Source organism: Arvicola amphibius, chromosome 7, assembly GCF_903992535.2.
Source record: "Arvicola amphibius chromosome 7, mArvAmp1.2, whole genome shotgun sequence".
NCBI lineage: Eukaryota > Metazoa > Chordata > Mammalia > Rodentia > Cricetidae > Arvicola > Arvicola amphibius.
In genome coordinates this window covers 93,675,673-93,697,274 of record NC_052053.1, presented here as the reverse complement: position 1 = coordinate 93,697,274, position 21,602 = coordinate 93,675,673, and positions in this window count along the sequence as shown.

Sequence of the window (21,602 nt, the reverse complement as noted above, 5' to 3'; positions counted from 1 at the left end):
GGCAACCAGACCAGCCTGGAGAGCAGGGTTCAGGCTGGCTGTATGTCTGGCGAGGGAGGACAGCGACCTACACGGTGTGATTGGAGCTCATCATTTTGGTGATCCCTGGAGTGGCTAAGGGCTGGGTTTGGGATCCTTGCTACTCCGTACCAAACTTAGACGAGCTCTGGCTCCAGGGTGGCCCGGGTCACAGCTGGCGTTGTCACAATATTGACCCAGGAGGAGATAACATCCAAAGAGCTTAAAGTCCCAGTCAGACAAGGAGGGGGATGTCGCCGGAAAAGATCCCTGGACCCCAGGGGAATCAAACTAAATGGGACTTTAATAGGTCTCTTCCAGCTCAAATTTCACGGCTAATTGGAAGCAGGTCCTGAGCTGAGCAGAGTGGGCGGCCCTACTGGCCTGCTGGCTGACACTCCATCCAGGAGATGAGTGGAGACTGAGGTGGGCCAGGGAGGCCACCTCTGTGCCACCCACCCAAAAAACATGGCTGTGGGTTCACCTTTACTTTGCCCTGCGGAGATTCTGGTTTACTGTATCCAAGGAAAAAGGTGGACACATGTCAGAGTGGATCTGAATCGATCAGCCTGCCAGGGAAACGAGCTTCAGGGCCCAGTTCAGACATGCATGAACTCATCCATCCATCCATCCATCCATCCATCCATCCATCCCCCACCCATCCATATATGAACCTATTTATCTGTTCATTCATCCCATCCCATCTATCCGACCAGCCAGCTGCCAGCCCACCCACCCACCTATCCACCCACCCACCTACCCATCTAACAAATACATTAGCAACACTTAAAGTTGCAACAATTCTGTTAAGCAAAATACTGGCTTTAAATTATATTCATGTATCTTATGTTACATGTATGAGGGTTTTGCCTGCATGTATGTATGCATACCACATTCATGCTTCATGCCTGCAAAAGTCAGGAGAGGGGATCAGATTCCCTGAAACTGGGCTTACAGATGTTTGTGGACCATCACGTGGGCGCAGAGAATGAAACCCAGTTCCTCTGCGAGAATGACGACAGCTCGTCACCACGGAGCCATCTCTCCAACCGCTTCCTTGCTGTCTTATTACAAAACAAGATATGTAGTTGCCTGATAGTCAAAGTCTACTGACGTCAAGACATAGTAAGAAGAAAGTGAAAGCATTTCCCAGCACACCGCCCGCACCCCGTCCCTCCCCGACACCTATCCTCTGAGGTCAACCCTGCCTATGATTTAATTTTTTTTTAAATTTTGTTTCATTTTACGTTTGGCTTTTCAAAACTGGAGTTCTCTGTGTAACAACTCTGGCTGTCCTAGAACTCACTCTGTACACCAGGCTGGCCTTGAACTCACAGAGACCTGCCTGCCTCTGCCTCTGCCTCTGCCTCTGCCTCTGCCTCTGCCTCTGCCTCCCGAGTACTGAGATTAAAGGTGTGTGTCGCCACCGCCTGGCAAAACTGAGGTTCTTAAAGGTTCAGTGCAGCCCCCAGCCTGCATGATCAGTCCCTGCTTTCAGCCTGCCATAGCCTCCAGCCCCTTCCCCAGGGGAGGGGCTGGTTTGTAAGGCAGAGGCTCTAGAACCCCAGCTACAAGAAAGGGAGAGGGAAGAGTAAAGTCGGAGCAGTGAGCAGGGAAGGATGGCAGGCCTGCTTGGAGGCACTGATGTTCCTCTCCAAAGGCCCCTGGAACCCATCCCGCTCCCAGATACAGAGCCCAGGGCCCTGCATGCCTGAGCAGATCAGGGATGACAGAGGGATTTTCAAGCCATACCTGGCAAGAAGCAGGGAGGTTTGCTTGTCAGAGTCCGGGCGCTTGAGGTACACATCTTCATCGGGGCTGTCCTTCTCCAGCGTGTCTTGTCTATGCCCATTGGTGGGTGTGACCACTGGTCCTGCTAGAGTGCTAACAGAAAAGCCTGTCTCCGCTAGGACTATCATCCTTCATCCTTCACCCTCTTGCTGACTCTAGCTGTGCGGGTGCATGCGCGCATATGCATGCACCCATACACTCGGGTGTACCACACTGACTCACAAGGGAGAAGTCCACAGGAACACAGCTGTCAGCGGAGACAGCAGGGGGATGATTCCCTCGGGACAAGGGCACAGACGGGTGGTCTTTGGAGAACTCCAGCACTGAGGTCGTCTGGGAAAATGTTGCATTACAGAGATCCTCCCACAGAACACTTGGGCTAGTCAAGGAAGAAGACCCCATTCACTCATGTTCTTAATGTCTTTGAGAAAACTACCTTGAACCAGCTGCCAGGTTGAGGGGCTTGTGGAGTCTCCTTGTGAGGCTCAGCAAGCACCAACAGCCAGGAAGTACCCTGGGAGGGCTTATTCAGCCATCTGAGCTGGTTGGAAGTCATTGTGGGATCTGCAGAGAGGCCCAGCTTAGCCATACTGAAAGCGGAGACCCCCTACATCCAAACCCAGCTACCACCCACTTAAAAGGAGGATTGAGGTCTCCTCTCTGCCCACAACCCCCACTCCCATCCTCACATTGCTGGTCCTGGCCAGGGCCCCAGGAAGGAAATCACTAAGAAGGATTGAGTGTCAATTCCCTTAACTAATCCGCTCAATGCACACAGGCGCAGCACGGGCTGTTCCTGCGCAGGCCCCCTCCCTGGCCCTGCAGACCCCAGCGGCTACCCGCTGTCAGGCCTCTGCCGGGCTGTGAGACCAATTACCGCAGCCTTAATCATCACAGTGGCGGCGGTTCAGCGTTAACAACTGTCTGCCCACCAGTCTCCTTCCTGGGGCGTAGAGGAGGGGATGACCCCTAGCAGTTCTCCTCGAAGGAGCATGAAATTGTATCCCAACAACAGCGCGGTGGCCGCCATCCAGGGCAACGCCTGGCTCCCTTGCTGCCTGCTGGTCTTTTGCATGTTTGCCCGGCTCCTCTGACCACGGGACTGAGGACAGGCACTGGGCATCCTCTGAGCACTAATGTCATTGTTCCCTCCAGCCAGCACTGCCAACTGCTGAGCTCAGGAAGGCGGGCACTCCCTGCCAGCCAGAGCAAATTAGGTGCCCGGATGTTGAGGTCTGTTGGCATTTCCTGTGTTGGCTTTGGCTGATGGGGCCAGACCAGTGGGCTGCCCTCTTGACCTGAGCAGAGCCAAACAGGCACGTCCCAGTCTTGAGCCCACTGACTTCTGCCCTGTGCCCACAGGGAATCATGTTCAAGAATAAAAAAAATAAGGTCATCTTTCCCTGCCATGGTTCATACTGAGTAGCTGTCCTCTCCCTTGTAGGGTACAACAACTCAGGCCTGGCCAGTCCCCAGCTAGTCTGCCCAGAGCCCCACCCTTCAGGCTCAGGAATGGAAGCAGCGGACTCTACAGACCTTCAAAACTGTCAGGGCTTGTCCCTCTGCACGCTCGGGGCAAGGACTCTCTGCACGTTCAAGGCTACTACCATAAGATTTGGGCTGGAGACTCCCATGGATATGTGGAATGATTTCCTGAGGTCCATCCTGGGACGGCATCTGGGGAGCTCTTGGCACCTGGACTCTAGCTTGGGACCCAGAGGAAGCCCCTACGCCACCGAGTCCAGAGGGGCCGATTCCACCTGCAGGCCTCAGCATTGCTAGCTGTTTCCTCAATCTATGTTTTCTTTGGCACAGGGTCACTGGGACGCAAGACTGTCAAAAATAAGACGACTCCGTGATACTTATTTTCCCAAAGACTAAAATCTGTAACACAATCGGGTCCTTTGTGTGTAGTGCGGTCCCAGGCCACCCCCTCTCCAGTTGGGCCTTTGCTACTCCAGCCAGATCCCTTGGGGCGTGAAGTACTCTTCATTCCCTGTCCCTGGAGCTCTCTGGCCTAGGACAGGACTGGGCAGAGACGGCAGAGCCAAATCCCACCACAGAGAGCATAGCTAGCTCACACAGCTCTTCCCTCCTCCCTCGCTAGAACACGAAATGCTGTCAGAGACCCCGGGGAGAGCAGGACACAGGACAAGCTTGAGAGTCAGAAACCCTGCTACACTCCAGCCTCAGTTTTCAACAAGACATCACGTGGCCGTGGGACTCAGTAGTGTTGTCAAAAAAATGGGTACAATAGAAGCGCCTATGACACAGGGTCTCTGCAATACTCAATAGAGTAACTTATTAAAAATGTCACCTTCAGGGCTGGATCAATTCCTAGCACCCACATGGCAGTTCACAACGATCTATAACTCCAGTTCTAGGGGATCTAATGCCCTCTTCTGGCCTCTGAGCACCCTGCATGCATGTGGTACAGAAACATACATGTATATAAAACGCTCATACAAGCAAAACAATAATTTTTATAAAACGAAGACACTGTTTATACAGTTGCCTCCAAGTAGGGGTTGGCTGGGTAATCCCTCGGGTGTCTGCAGAGTTGTCCTGGACCACATCTAGGAAGGACCCCATTTCTGCCTTACTTGCTGCTCATTTACCCTGAGGTTGGCGCTATCCTGCCGTCTCCGAGTGGGGTCTAGGCTGGAGACTAGCTCTCCTGATGCACTCTGCCCTGCGATCATCAAAATGTGGCTCCTCCACTAGCCTGGGCCGCCTGCTCTGTTGGAGCAGTGGCAGGAGGGCCTGGAAGATGGTGGCTGGGTCTCCTGAAGCTCTGCTTGCAGTGGTTCCAGCCTTGCCCCTAGGAGACAAAAGAGCAGCATGGCACCTTGGCTCCTGGGGGCTCTGAGTTTGCTGGGTGTTGGTGAAAGGGAGGCGGGGCTGCATATGGGAGCAACAGGATGCATAACTGAGTGCTGTGCTTCCGGGAAGCTTGAGAGATAGTCTTTAAGAGACCAAGAACATTGGTCACTGAAATGGCCATCTCAGGTAGAACTGTTTCTTGCAAAATACTCTGAAATTCTGGAAGTCAGGCAGGGACCTATAAAAGATGCCTAGAAAGATGCAATTCTCATTGTTATTTATACTAACATAAGCACAACAGACAAAGAACACACTTGTTATGGAATGGTAGATATATAACGGTTCAATATATTACTCTAGTTCCAGCTGTGCACAGAATTAAAGAGCAAATTCTGCAACGTGTGTTTGGGGAAACACTCAGTGACGTGGCAACACCTGAGTGAGAGTCAGGGGTCTTCTCATTATGTGTAATCTTTATTGTGTTTTAAAATAGGTTATGAACGAATAGCAAAATATGACACACCACGGAATATTATTTGACCTTAAAAAGGAAGGAAATTCTGACACATGCCGAAACAAAGATGAACTTTGGAGCTATACTCAGTGAAGTCAGCCAGACAGATGTGATTTCATGCATAAAGCATGGGTGCACAGTTGCTGTTGGTTTGACGGAATGTTCTGGAGACAGACGGTGGCAAAGGTTGCACAGAGTATTCGTTAGTGTGGTAGTGGTGATCCTAACGCCTGAGAGAGCCACTTAAAGGAGAAAAAGACTCAATTTGGCTTTACTGTTTGAGGGGTTACGTCTCTGGGCACTTGGCCCCATTCATTTGGGCAGAACATACTGGAGATAAGAGTGTGTGGCAGAGGAGGAAGGAAGGCAACAAGCAGAGGGAGAGGAGGAAGGGACCAGGGACCAGGTAGCACCTGCAGAGATGTGCCACTTCCTCCAGCTAGGCCCCACCTCTCAGTTTCCAAAATGTCCCCCAAATAGCGCCACCACCTGGGAACCAAGCGATCAATACATAGGCTTTCAGGGAACGTTTGGTATTTAAACCATAGCGCACACAGCAACGGGGATGTGCTTAACTATGTGCTTAAACATCCGTAAAAATGGTAAACTTTATGTGATGTGTATTTTGAGACAGTTTAAAAGTGTAGGTTATGGGGAAATACATCGAAAGTTTCATAAAGATTGTGTGCATTGGGTTATGAGTGACATTTCTCTTATTCTTTTTAGTTTCTAACAGTGTCCCCCCAATAAATGAGATATTTTGTTGTTTAGAAGAAGCTTGCTCCCAGAGTCTCCCAGATGTGTGGAAATTGATGAAGCTTCCAGCTGCAGTTATTAACAGAGAAGCACAGCCAGAGTCTTGGTGGAGAGGGTGGCTCATAGAGACTTCGAGACTTCTAGCCTGTCCCAAGCACCCTATCTGGTTGGCCAGCCTCCTCTGCAGGCCCTCGACACTCTGGGTCTGTTCTTTGCCCACGATCCTCTCTTCCCAGGAAATCCCAGTCACTATCCCAAAGACGCTGCCCTTGCTCTAGTGGGAATGTGGGTTCGGGGCTTTCTCAGACAGCCAGTACCCAAGACGCCTTCCCATGCTGCTCCACCCCAGCCCAGCTGCAAAAACAACATCCCATACCCAAAGCCTTGTTATTGCAGGGGGAGTGAAGCCTGGTGAGCAGCTCAAGGAGAGGAGATGGGGTCTAAAGAGACACCCAGGGTCAGGGGTGTCTCTGGTAGCTGGAGGCTCTCCCCTTGCTGCCTCCTAGGGAAGCCTGGCTCTGAGGTGTGTGAGTAAGGGGTTTGGGGAAGCACGGACAACTTTGCCAGTGGCCTCCCTGACTCTCTGGGGACTAAAGGAGGTGGGAGTGGAGAAGGAAGTCAAGCCACTTGGGAACCCGCTGAGCCAAGCCGTGGGTAGGAGGCGGCACCATCGTGGCTCCTGGGCTGGCCAGGGGCAATGCTTTCCCACGGGGTGCAACTGGCCACTGTACTCTGGAGCACTCACTCCCAGTCTCATGAGGGGGGAGAGATGCTCTGCTTCCAGGAGCTGGCAGCCAGGACTTTTCCAGGACCCTTCCATCTCAGCAGTCTGTGAGCATCCCAGCAAGGCTGGTGCTGTGAGACCGCGGCTCTTCAGCCGTCTTAGCTTCAGCTGTCTCTTCCACCAGCTCCCTAGTCATGTGACACAGAGGCCCACCCAACTCTCACAGAGACCAGGTCCTGCCAAATGATGAAAGGCTTTTCTTAGCTAGTATTCTCTTCCAGGAAGAACTAGGGGAGTCTCAAGAGAGAAACCCTGGTTAAAAGCTATGTATACCCTGTCCCCCACTAGCTGTGGGACCATGAGGGCTCTGAGCCTTCAATTCCTCTACTATAAACAGATGTTAAGCCAGGCACGGTGATACATGACTGTCATCCTGGTACTTGGGAGGCAGAGGGAAGAAGATCTCAAGATTGGCCAGCCTGGGCTACATATTAAGGTAACTCTTCTGCCCACTCTCTTCCACCTCTCTCCCTATAACCCTCCCAAGTGGAAGATACTGAGCTAATATTTACATAGATCCCTAGAAGGCTTCGAGGGCAAATATGCAGTGTTTGGTACAACACAGGTATACACACCTGTGTTCTTCAAAGTGACCGTTTTTGATTTTGCCATTTCATTTTTTACTTTAGATTAACTTACCAAGGAGAAGGTTTCAACATGGCATTTTTCATACTTAGCCTTGGTTGGTCTTCTCCCAATCCCTCCCTTCCCCACTCCTCTTCCCCATTCCCGCTTATACCCTTCCATCCCAGGGATTCCCCCTTCCACTTTTTAAAATGAGATTATTTTTTATTTGTGAGTGTGTGTGTGTGTGTGTGTGTGTGTGTGTGTGTGTGTGTAAAATGTGTGTCCAGGAGAAGGCCTCAGATCTTCTGGAGCTGAATAGAGGCCAACATGAGCCATCCACCATGTGGCTGGAGTTGAACTCTCATCTGCAGATGGAGCAACTGCTGCTCTTAAAGGCTACATGGTCACCCCTCCCCTTGCACTCTCTCATCGCATGCTCTGTTACCCTCCCCACCCCTTCCCTTAAGGTCTCCACCACAGGCCCCTTCCAGTTTCCTTGCCTTCATTCCCACATGAATACACAGGTATCAGTATGAGAAGACACATACTTGTTTTTCTGAGCCTGGGTTACCTGACTTAATGTAATATTTTCCTACAAATTTTATAATTTCATTTTTATTCACCACACATGTATTGATGGGAATCTAGAATGATTGCTTCCTTGTTGTGAGCAGAGAGAGAAGCAGCAAACATGGATGCACACGCATGCAAGATTCAGTGTCCCTACCATGCGAGCCCCAAGAACCTTTGGATCTCAACTCTAGGTTTTGTTATTCCCACTCCCCCATTCTGCTCAATGCAGAGAGCAGCTTGAGGGTCCCTCTCAAAACCAGTCAGTGAGACCCCTCTCTGAAGCCAGACAATCACTGCCTTGTGTTGAGATGTTGCTGGCCACATGCATCATCCCAGGGATGGAAACCATTCCTGGTGGTGGTGGTGAGGGGCGCGATGGGAGCGGGTGAGCCATGGGCCTCTGGGAACAGCCAGCGGGCCATATCTACAAGTCATTGAGTGTCCCTTATGCAAGCACAGAATGTCAAGAAGCTTGGGGACTCAGGGCGAAGGATCCTGGGTGGAGGGCACGTGCGTGCAAGCTGCTGAGCTGCTGCGTTCTCGGGTAGGTGCAGTGATGAGCCCTTGAAAGGAAAAGGGGGTGTTATTTTTGTCTTTTATCTGGCCTTTGAACTAACAACTGGGTCCTCATTAAACACACTAGAATATAATCTTACAGAGATTTTTTTTTTTTTTGGTTTTTCGAGACAGGGTTTCTCTGTGGCTTTGGAGCCTGTCCTGGAACTAGCTCTTGTAGACCAGGCTGGTCTCGAACTCACAGAGATCCGCCTGCCTCTGCCTCCCGAGTGCTGGGATTAAAGGCGTGCGCCACCACCGCCCGGCTCTTACAGAGATTTTTAAAAATTCATCTAGGCTATGAAATCTAGGCCTACTGAGGCTAAACCTCAGTACTTCTACAGCCTGTCACTACTACCCATGAGCCACTATTACTGTGTATCAATCTCTACCAACAAACGAGATCGCCCAGTGAGGCTAGGGGGTGAGCTTGAGGCTATCTGTGGCCTTCTAAACCCAAGCCTTTCCCTGGCTAACCATCCAGTGTCACTGTCAGCACAGCTTGAAGAATAACTGGTGAGTGGACCTCGGTCTCCACTCCACTCCCCACCCCCTCTTCAGAATCACAGATGGCATTTTGATTTTGTCTACCTCGGGGCTTGGTATGTCCTCACATAGCAGAAGGGCCCTGTCATTTGAAATAGCTGATCTGATCTGAGCCAGCCCTCTTAATGGGGCTGCCCTTGTTACCAAAGGAAAGAGGTGAGCAAGGTGCATGGTGCTTTTCTGCATCCTCTGTGAAGCCCGGAATAAAGGACTCAAGAAGCCTGTGTCACATCGTAAGTGAGCCGGTCTGTGAGGGCGGCTGCTGACATCCAGCTGGGAACTGAACAGCAAAGTGGACTTTAGTAACCACAAGTCCCAAGTCTGTCATTTGAATTTCTCTCCAAATTCCTAACACTTGACCGTGTTCAAGGGGACAGTGCCAGTTTCTACAAAATATAAATCTACATTTAGACCAAGAGAAGCGTCTAACTCAGCAAAAGCAATGGAAGAACGGATCCCACCTTGGCGGAGCACAGTGCTGGGCTCCCGGAGGATAAAAGAGAAGCTTAGCCCAGACTCCAGCAGCTGAGTAAAGACAAGGGGTTTGTTGTGAAGCCTGTGGGCCTCTACCTTCAGGCCTGATGGAATCTAAAAGCCCAAGTCAGCCTGTTTCAAATCATCAGCTCACTGGCAATTCATCGCTCTAGGGACGAGACTCTGCCCACCTCTCCCGAAGCAAATGCCACGTTTCCTTCTGGGCAGTTACCTGATTTTCTCCTAAAGCAGAGCAAGCTCTTTCCTTGAGGCCAGAAACGTGACCCCTGACAGTTCAAAGCCAACTTCTTTACAGGAGATAATGTGGCAGAAAGAACCCTCCTTTATCCCAGGGTATAGCTGGCAAGTCACAGAGGAGAACTGAGGGGCTTTGCGTGCCCATCGGCGAGGAAGTTGGATGACTGAGCAGACAGGGCAGTGTGCTGTGCCTGTGGGTGAGGGGCCACCGGAGACTCCAGAAGGCGTTGCGTTGCCAGTTCCATCCAAGTCACACGGGACCTGGAGGGGCAGTCCCCGGCGGAAAGGGGGTGCAGGGCAGACGAAAACAACAGGTGGCCACGACAATAGCGCTTGTTCTCAGGTTGCGTGGAGACATGACTACGTAGCAAAACAACCGAGGCCGATAAACACAGTGATGCATTCGCATGCCCAAGGGTTGAGTCAAAGCCTTTCAGGAAAAGGAAGTGATCTGTGGCCTAAAAGCGAATCTTGAGCTCAGGAGGAGAAAGACGCAAATGTCTGGACCAGCCTCCAGTTGAGAGTTGTCTGAGCACAGGAAACACACCTGATGGAGAGAGTTGTTGGAATGTCTGATATGGGGACACCTGAGGAAGAGCTGGAAGAGCCTATCAAAATCCTTGTATTCCCAGTGGAGAGAAGGGGCCTGATGAAGGATTTCTTTTTTTTTTTTTTTCTCTTCTTAGAAATAACATCTACTTTTGGTGGGCTGTGTCCACTGTTTATGTTTTGGGAAATGCAGAACAGTTCACAAATATAAAACAAAACAAAACAAAACCCTCACCAGTCTTTGTATGTATTCAGATTAGGCGGGACTGCAAGTTGGGAAAACACAGAATAGCAGTGACTGGAATAAAACCCACTCTGGATTTGTTCCCTGCTACACGAGATCCGAAGACAAACAGTCCAGGCTGGTATGGGAACTCCTCCTCAGAAGCCTTGGGTACCCATGTGGCTGCCAGCTCGGGGTACCCAGGCGGCTGCCAGCTCGGGGTACCCAGGCGGCTGCCAGCTCACCCTTTACTCATCACCAGCTTCCCGCCACATCCTGCACCTGTATCTTCTCGGTTGACACGCCCTAGAACTCTCCTAGGGAAGGTTCCAGAAGCAGCGACACATTGCCTTCCCATTGGCAGGAAAACATCTGCCAGCTACAGACTAGGAAATGCAGTCTGTATTCCAGGGGGTCATTTTGCTCAGCTAAAATTCTGTTAGAATGTTTTAAAGAAAAGGGGAAGAATGGTTTGGGGGCAGCAAAGGGTCTGATAAGCTTATAAACACGCCAGTCAGACCGTCATTTAACATCTACACAGAGACACATCATGCCCATTGTGTTAGGCTTTCTATTGCTGTGATGAAACACCATGACCAGAGCACAGGTTGATTTGGCTCACACTTCCACATCATAGTCTATCACAGAAGGAAGTCAGGACAAAAACTCAAACTGGGCAGGAACCTGAAGTCAGGAGCTGATGCAGAGGTCATGGAGGGGTGCTGTCTACTGACTTGTTCTTCCTGGCTTGCTCAACCTTTCTTCCTTTCTTTTTATTTACTTATTTATTTTTCAAGACAGGGTTTCTCTGTATAACAGCCCTGGCTGTCCTGGAACTCACTTTGAAGATCAGGCTGGTCTCAAACTCATTGAGATCCACCTGCCTCTACCTCCCGAGTGCTGGGATTAAAGGTGTGTGCCACCACCACAAAGCTCAACCTGCTTTCTTTTAGAACTGAGAACCACCCACCCAGGGATGGCACCACCCATAGTGGGCTGGGCTTTCCCTCACTAATTAAGGAAATGCTCTAACAGGCTTTCCTACAGCTTTGTCTTACAAAGACATTCTCTCTCTCTCTCTCTCTCTCTCTCTCTCTCTCTCTCTCTCTCTCTCTCTCTCTCTCTCTCTCTCTCTGTTTTTCCCCCTGAGACAGGTGTCCTGGAACTCCCTCTGTATATAGACCAGGCTGGCCTCAAGCTCAGAGATCCACCTGCCTCTGCCTCCCAAGTGCTGAGATTAAAGGCATGCGCCACCACTGCCCAGTGGAAAATTATTATTTTTATTTTTGATTATTGTGTACATGGATGTGGTATGGGAGTCAGTGATGTGCCCTAGTACATGTGTGGAGGTCAGAAGACAACTCTGTGGACTCACCACCAGCTGGCAAGGAGGCATTTTCTCAGTTGGGTTCCCTCCTCTCAGATGACTCTAGCTTGTGTCAAGCGGACATAAAATTAGCCAGAACACCCATCTCTGTACCTCTACGTAAATACATTCATTTGTGTGTAAAACTGAGGTCCTACCAAATATGCCATTTTTTTTTTTTTGGTTTTTTTTCGAGACAGGGTTTCCCTGTAGTTTCTAGAGCCTGTCCTGGAACTAGCTCTTGTAGACCAGGCTGGCCTCGAACTCAGAGATCTGCCTGCCTCTGCCTCCCGAGTGCTGGGATTAAAGGCGTGTGCCACCACTGCCCGGCCAAATATGCCATTTTTGTACTTTGCTTTTTAAAGCAAAAAAACTGTTGTTCAATCCCCAGCATCCACTGAAAAGTTGGCACACACCTGTGATCCCAGCATGGGGAGGTAGAGACAGGAGACTCCCTGGGGCTTGCTGGCCAGTCAGACCACCCAAATTGGCAAGTTCCAGTTCATCCAGAATGACTGACAGGACACCTAGTGCTGACCTCTAGCAACAGAAGTGCCTGTGTGCATGCAAGACGTGATCACACACACACACACACACACACACACACACACACACACACAAAGGCCATGGTAACTCACAAAATCCTAAGTACTGCACCAGGAAGCTGGCCACCACTGCCCAGTGAGGCTCTAGATGATTTTTAGTTTGGCAAAAAAAATTAAAACTATATTTTCCTGGGGCAGTGGCGGTGCATGCCTTTAAACCAAGCACCCAGGAGGTGGAGGCAGGGGATCTCAGAGCTTGAAGCCAGTTTGGTCTACAGAGTGAGTTTCAGGACAGCCAGGGCTACACAGAGAAACCCTGTCTCAAAACCACACTCCCCCCCCAAAAAAACCCTGTTTATTGTCAAATTAATTGTAGATTTTCAGGAGGTCTCTATGGACACACACACCCCTCTCTAACCCTCCTCAGCCTCCTCCAATGGTGACATCTTATACAGCTACAACACAATGTTGAAACCAAGAAACATTGGCACAATCCACAGTTTACTCATGGGTCACACACGAGCTGTAATTACACCATGCACAAGCACCACAATCAAGAAACCGGACACTATTACAAGACTCCCTGTGTTATTACTTCTATCCCTTCCCACCCCCAACTCAGAGCCATCTCCAACTCTTGGTAACCACAATCAGTTCTTTACCTCTAGAAATATATTATTTCCAAATTATGACATAAATGGAGTAGTGCAATATGTACATTTTTGAGAAATTTATGCATGTGAATCTGTTAGTATGTGCATAATCACACATCTATGGGTGTGTGTGTGTGTGTGTGTGTGTGTGTGTGTGTGCGCGCGCACATGTGCAGGTACCTGTGAAGACCGGAAGACATCCCCAGGCATCATCCACAGGAATGCAATCACTTCCTTGGAGATTGTAAATGGCCTGGAGCTGACCAGCTACACTCAGCTGGCAGCAAGCCTCAGGCGTCCTGCCTCTTCCTCCTAGGCACCAGGATTACAGGCACACGCTGTAATCACATGGTCTTGAGATCAAACTCAGGCCCTCACCCTTGCAACTGTAGTGACTGAGTTACCTTTCTGACCCTCGGGGGCTTCCTCAGGCTCACCTGAGCTGTGCATGTTTCAGTGTCGGCTTGCAGAGTACTGGTCTATGGCAGGGAGATAGCACAGTTTAATATCTGACGACTATGGGAGAGGTGGGTATTTTCCAGGTTTCAGTTACTATGAATAAATCTTCATAAACAATCATGTACAAGTTCTGATGTGACATTCTTTCTCTAAAGGACCAAAACTCAGTCACTGAGTCAAATAAATCCATTTTAGTTTTTCCAAACTATTTTCAAGAGTGTGTAGGTGCAGCAAGGGGCATGATAATGCATGCCTGTAATCCCAGCACACATAAAAGGGAGGGAGAAGATGAGGAGTTCAAGGCCAGCAGCAGCTGCATAGTGAATTTGAGGTCAGTGTGATATACATGAGAACCATCTCAAAAACTAAACGAGAGATTGCTTATATGCAAACTGCATTTAAAACAATGTGCTGTCAAGAGTTCTTATTAAGTATTTCTGATGTTGTTACTCATTGTGTTTGTGTATAAGAGAGATGTATTTCTGTGTGAAAGTAGGGACAGCCTTTGGACCTTTGGGTATCAATCTTTGCATTTCCATGTATTTTGGGTTTGTTTTTTTTTGTTTTTGAGACATCATCTCTTTACTCTTGCATAACTCAGGCTAGCTGCCCATGAATTCCTAGAGAGTCCCTGACTCTACCTCCCATTCCCTATGGGTGCACTGGGGTTACAGATGCACCTTCCACTGCATTGGCTTTCGCAGTGGCTCTGGAGATCCAAACACGGGTATAAGGGTGTATTATTTGTGTTTTAATAAATAAAGCCTGCCTGAATATCAGAAAGTAAATGAGCCATACTAGTCAGTCATACAGGCCAGAGAGTAGTGGCACACACCTTTAATCCTGGGAATCGGGAGACAGAGGTAGACGGATCTCTGTGAGTTCAAGGCCACCATGGGCTACACATGATTGAATCTGTCTAAAAGAGAAACAGGACTCACACAAAGGTGATCTCAGCACTTGGGATCCCATGCCTTTAACCCTAGCACTAGGGAGGTGGAGACAGAGCGATATGACTGGGCAGAGAGAGGAATGTAAGGGTGAAGAGACAGGAACTCCATGGTGTGTGGAGTGTATGAAGTTTTCAGGATTCATGGAGACAGGATCTCACCCTGATGTGGAATGATCTTCGAAATATGTGAGCTTTAATTGGTTAATGAATAAAGCTGTTTTGGCCAATAGCTTAGCAGAGTAAACTCAGGTGGAAAATCTGAACAGAGATAGAGAGAGAGAGTAGGCAGAGACAGGGAGATACCATGTAGCTGCCGAAAGAGAGAGATGCCAGAACCCTACTGTAAGTCACAGCCTCGTGGCAATACACAGATTGATAGAAACTGGTTAATTTAAGATATAAGAGTTAGCCAGGAGTATGCTTGAGCCATTGGTCAAACAGTGTTGTAATTAATATAGTTTCTGTGTAATTATTTGGGTCTGGGAGGCTGGGAAACAAATGAGTAGTCTCCGTTTACAAAATGGTACCCAACATGGGGCACAAACCCATGCCCTTAGGATTAAGAGTCCCATGCTCTACCAACTGAGTACATCACCCATTTTTGGTCTGAGGTAGAAGTAAGAGTCAGTGGCTGACTGCTTTGCTTTTCTACTAATCTTCAGGTTGAATCCCAATGTCTATATCTGGGTTTCATTATTCAAACTACAATTGCCACCCAAAGTTTGGGGTATGAATTCACACAACAAAAGCCATTTGCCTGTGATTTTAGAGCCACTAGCATAGGCCAGAGCTACATATGGCCAGAGTCACTGCCCTACTGGCTAGGTTTTTCTTTTTTCTCTCCTGGTGGGCTCTCCCTGAATCCCCTTCTTGGGCTGCTGCCAAACAAGGCGGCTGCCTTGAAATCCAGTCAGGCTTTTACTGTTCTACACAGCAGTAATAAGCCTCACATCTTCGTCAACATTGCTGGTAGATTTGGTAAGACAATTGGTAATTCTTAAAGGAAGGAATAAGTTAAAAGAGAAAGTTTTTTTTTTACCCACATTAAAAAATGGGAAAAACCATTACAATGGAGGGTTTGGGTCTCTGTATAGTAATATGCTGGACAGTTTGAAAATGGAACAATTAAATGAGAGGATATCTAATTTAGATGGGATTTATGTAATGTCAGTTGTAAACATTATCAGTATTATCATTTTTGTTTTATCACTAAAAAAGTTGGCTAATCTGAGTGCTAAGATACAAGCCTTAGAAAAACATAATAAAATAGAAAACATAGATAATCAAATCCAGACAGAGGAATTTCATGGAGAACCAATTTCAGCATTGCATTATAAGAATAGAAAGGAACAGCCTAAGGTTTTCAGACAACCAACCTTAATATATCCAGTAACCTTACAGGAATGGCTAAATGGCAGATGCTCTGTTATAGCTAACTGGATTCTTGTGCCAATGCCAGACTTAACGAGACTCAAGGAAGCAATAGTCTCATATGGCATGCATTCACCTTTAGTGAAGCAAATGTTAAACACGTGGTCAGTTTGTAATAGAATTATCCCTAAAGACTGGTTATATTTAAAGGTGTTTTAGAGACTGGTCCACAATTTCAATGGAGTATGTGGTTCAGAGAAGAAGCTAAGATTATTGAAAAACAGAGTAAAGCTAGAGGTATGAAAATCTCCCAAGATCAAATTCTTGGAGAAGAAAATTATGTGACTATAGAAAGGCAATATGTATACGATGACCACACCCTGGATTTATGCCACAGAGAAGCTTTGAATCCTTGGGACAGAATTGGAGAAATAGGAATGAAAACTGATTCATTATACAGGGCCCAAAGGACATCTTTACGAATTTCTTACAAAGATTAACTTCATCAGTAAATAAAATGATACCAAATTCAGAAGCTAGATGAATAATAATTGAATCTCTGAATTTTTAAAATGCTAATTCTTGATGCAAAAGGATAATTAGGCCATTAATGTCAAGGTCAGCACCTTGATATAATTAATATTGAATCTCATGACCATGATGATAAATGGATAGGAAAGGTGATTTCCAGCAGTTTGAAGAAAAATAGAAATGCCAAGTGTTTCAATCATGGCAAACAAGATCACCTTATTAGGGATTGTAAACAGGGTATTCCTAGAAACAATGTTTTTTCTAAGAATAATCCATTTAGAAAACCCCTCTCTTCTGGATTATTTAAGTGTGGCAAAGGCAGGCATTGGTCTAATGCATATAGGTCAACAAGTGATATTCAAGGTAATCCTTTGCCATCAGGAAAGTCCACAAGGGGCCTTTTGCAGGCCCCCATGCCAAATCAGTTCAGGCATTTCCTGCCATTGTAGAGGAAACTCCTTCACAGAGCAATTAAAGAAACTAATGCCAGCTGGGTGGTGGTGGCGCACGCCTTTAATCTCAGCACTTGGTAGGCAGAGGCAGGTGGATCTCTGTGACTTTGAGGCCAGCATGGTCTACAAGAGCTAGTTCTAGGACAGCTAGGACTGTCACATGGAAAAACCCTATCTCAAAAACCAAAACAAATCAAAACAAAAAGAGCCTAATTCCTATTCTAAGAAATTATACTGCTCTCGATAATAGAATATCTATAGAAGAGAGAACAAAAAATTCAGCAGAAGCCATAAATTGAATACTTTGGCAAACTTCCATAAATGAACAAAGACCAAAATTAAAAATACAAATAAATGACTTTGTCATTGATGGTCCGGTAGATACAGATGCAGTTGTAACAACAATTTCATCAGAATCTTGGCATCCAAATTGGCCTTTTCAGGATGTAAATGTTCAGTTTTTAGGAACTGGAACTTTATCTCAGGCAAAGCAGAGTGTGAGATGGGTTGAATGTATAGAGCCAGAAGGACAGAGAGGAAAATTAAAACCATATGTGCATAACACAGCATTGAATTTGTGAGGCCATGATTTGTTATAGCAATGGAATACTCAGATTAATATTCCTCTAATCTTAGAAACAGACCATAAATTAACATATGCTTCTGGAAAAATATTACAAGGTCTTATATAAACAGTCAGTGACCATTCGGGTTGTACAAGGACTGGGCAAATAGTTTATGATATTTCAAAGACACCAATGGCCCTACTTTAAAACGGTTGACAGACAAACCTGTAAGAGTTAATTTAAGCAATGACCTTTAACATCGGAGAAACTGCAGGCTTTAGAACAGCTGGTACAGGAGCAAATAGATGCTCAGCATATTGAAGAATCATCAGCCCTTGGAATTCTCCTGTATTTGTTGATAAAAAGAAATTCTGGAAAAATGGAGAATGCTGCCAGGCAGTGGTGGCGCACGCCTTTAATTCAAGCACTTGGGAGGCAGAGGCAGGCAGATCTCTGTGAGTTCAAGACCAGCCTGGTCTACAAGAGCTAGTTCTGGGACAGGCTCCAAAGCAACACAGAGAAACCCTGTCTCAAAAAAAAAGAAAAAAAAGAAAAGAAAAGGAGACTGCTAACAGATCTAAGATCTGTTAATAAGGTGATTCAGCCAATGGGCTCTCTACAGTCCTTTGTCTTCTCTACTGCCTAACAGATGGCCTCTTATAGTTATTGATATAAAGATTGTTTCTTCAGTATACCTTTCAAGAAAAAAACAGAGAAAAAAATTGCCTTCACAGTGCCTGTTTATAATAATTCTCAGCCGAGATATCAATGGAAGATTCTCCCACAAGGGAATGTTAAATAGCCCCACCCTGTGCCAATATCTTGTAAGCAAGCCACTGGAAATAATACATAAGCAATTTCCCCAATCTATAATTTATCATTACATGAATGATATTTTACTATCTTGTTCACATGTAGACACTTTAGAATGTTTGAAGAAGTAAAATAAAATTCACCTTGTCAGGGATTACAAATTGCTCCTGAAAAATATACTAAGAAAAGATTCTATTAATTATTTAGGCTATAAAATAGGTTTACAGAAAATTAGGCCTCAAAAAGTGCAAATTAGGAGAGATCGGTTGCAGACTATGAATGACTTCCCAAGATTTCTAGGTGACATTTCCCATCTATGGAGCACTATTGGGATAAAACCTAATGAACTGATTAATTGAAACAAAACTTTAGATGGTGACAAGGGCTTAAATAGTCCCATAGAATTATCAGCTGAAGCTGAGAGAGAATTGGCTTTGATTGAAGAGAAATTAGAGAAGGTACATGTGGATTGTATGGATCTAAATCTTTTTTTTTTTTTTTTTTTTTTTTCGAGACAGGGTTTCTCTGCAGCTTTTTTAGAGCCTGTCCTGGAACTAGCTCTTGTAGACCAGGCTGGCCTCGAACTCACAGAGATCCGCCTGCCTCTGCCTCCCGAGTGCTGGGATTAAAGGCGTGAGCCACCACTGCCCGGCACTGCTAAATAATTTTGATGCTATCCATAGCTTTTCTTCTGTGGAAACAAAAACAAAACCTGTCCCCAATGCAACACATGTCCTGGTTTCCATTCTGAGGTCAGTACATCTTTAAAGTATATTAACTAGTCCTTGAAAATTATTACCAACTGTTTAGGATAATAAGGAAATGCAGGTTAGTAGTTAATCACCTACTATAATCAAACTTGTAGTCACATTAGGTATGTTTTCAAGGTCAAACAGAGACATAGTTCAAATAAACAGGCCATCTTCAAACACTTCACAGATCTACAGAATATGACATTTAAGATATTTTAATAACATAGGCTCTTTTTATGACAATGAGACATGTCTTCTCCTGGCAGCACCAATCTACTTCAGAAAAAATAATGGGTATCGAAGAAACTCCACATGGAGTTTACTTTCTTTGTGGCAAAAGTAAGCCCCTGGGAAAGAAAATGCCCCTGCCTTGACTACTGTCAGTATGCTGTTCTAATTGGAGAGGCAGGACGCAAAAGACAGTGACTGCCAAACTCTGTCAAGACAAGAAGGGGTAGCCCTTCAGAATATCCTGCTTCACAGAAAAGTCTGTCAGATAAGCTTCGCCTGTAGGCCGAAGATGGATGCCCCAGTGTTGCAGAGGAACTTTGGGTGCCTGTCCAGGCAGCCGGCTGTTTCTGTCATCTCTCACAGTTTTTGGAAGTTGCTTGCTCGTACTTCTTGTTTACTCAGTTAATAGTATTTCCTTCTTGGGTCTCTGAGGACGCTGAAGGGTAGATAACTATAGTTATAGTTTTCCTTGTTTACCAGACACAGAAAGCAAATTATGATAGAAAGTAAATCAGGCACCATTTACTTTGGACTTTGGACTCACAAAATAGGATAGATGCGGAGTACTTTCTCTGAATTTGTCAAATGCAAAAGGACTAGACATTGTTGATGTATTTATTACCTGTATATTGTATATAGTTATTGTACTTATTGTCTATAAGTTTTTCTTATATTAGTCATAGCCTTCTTTTTTATTTTAGGCAAAGGGGGAAATAATGTGGTATATTATTTGTGTTTTAATAAATAAAGTTTGCCTGAAGATCAGAGAGCAAAGCCCACACAAAAGTGATTCCTGCACTTTGTATCACACGTGTTTAATCCCAGCACTAGGGAAGTGGAGACAGGAACAATATGGCTGGGCAGAGAGAGGAATATAAGGGGGAAGAGATAGGAACTTGGTGGTGTGTGTGGTGTGGGGTGTGGAGTCTTCAGGATTTGTGGAGACAGAATCTCGTCCATTTTTTGTCTGAGGTAGAGGTAAGAGTCAATGGCTGGCTGCTTTGTTTTTATGATCTTCAGGTTGAAAACCAATATCTGTCTCTGTGTCAAGTGCTTTATCCACTGATGTTTCCTGGCCCCATTTTTAAAACACAATATTCCATTGAATGGCTATACAATAATGTTCTAAACTAACCTCTTAATTTGTATTTTGTATGTGTGGGATATAGAGTATGGGCATGCACATGCCACAATATACATGTGGATATCAGATGGTCGGTCACTTTATGGAATCAGCTCTCTCCTCTGCTTTTATGTGTTCCAGTGACCAACTCAGGTCATCAGGCTTGTTTGGCAAGTGTCTTTGCCAGTTTTGTTTCTTTTCGTGCTATAAATGAAAGTGGAAAGATTATTATGAATTATTAATTGTGATCTTTCTGATTATTTGTTTGCGATAAATTCCAGGGCTAAGGAAGTGTCTTGTTTGATAAAGCGCTTGCCTTGCAAGCATAAAGCCCTGAGCTGGACCTCCAGCACTCATGAAAGCCAGGCACCACGTGCACCGTGGTGCATCTATGTAATCTCAGAGCTGAGGAGGGGGCAGGCAGTAAGGATGATCCGGTGAATCCTTGGAGCTCATTGGCCAGCAAGTAATCAGATCAATGAGACATCCAGTCTCAAAAATAAGATTGTGAGCGACTAAGGGAGATCCCCATTGTCAGCCTCTGGCTTCCACATGCACACACAGGCACACACAGGCACACACATCTGCACATGTGCACCTCCATACACATGCCCATTCACAGACACAGCACACACACACGTAAAAGTAAGAAAAGTTTGTAAACATGGCCATGAGGATCAGAGAGAAGGAATGGACATTGGAAAGTCCTTTGTCTTTCAAAATGATCCTATTGAAAGGTAAGTCTAATGCTCTCTGAAAAGCATGTGAAAATAGAGGCAAAGTTCCCCCACAGCATTCTGACCCTTGTGTCAGTGAAGCAGTTCATGTCTTTAACGTAGAGATATAGCCCACAAATTCACTATAAATACCTACTATCGGGAACTTTGGGCTGAAAATGACAGAAAACTCCATTCAGATCAGACATGGAGCCCAGAGTTGTGGTATATGTTTTTAATCCCATGTATGGTATGGGCGAGTCACTGGGACAGATGTGTGGCTGTGTCTCAGTTAAAGAACACTGGCTGCTTTTTTCAGAAGACTGGTGTCTGATTCCCAGCACCCACATGGCAGCTCATAACCATCAAGGGCATCCGGTCCCCATTATGCCCTTTCTTAAACTGAGAAATGTTACACATCCGCCACCATGACTCACTGTGCTTTACAAACATGCACGTGGACGATACACCACCTCCCAATACTATCACACTAAATACTGAGCCTTCAGCAAACAAACTTTTGAGGAACACACTTGCATATGGTTGCATATGCAAGCTATCACAATGAGCAAAATGCGGGGTGATAAATGTGGAAAACCACGAGCACCACTGGCGAGCAAGAAAATGCCCATTAAAACGAT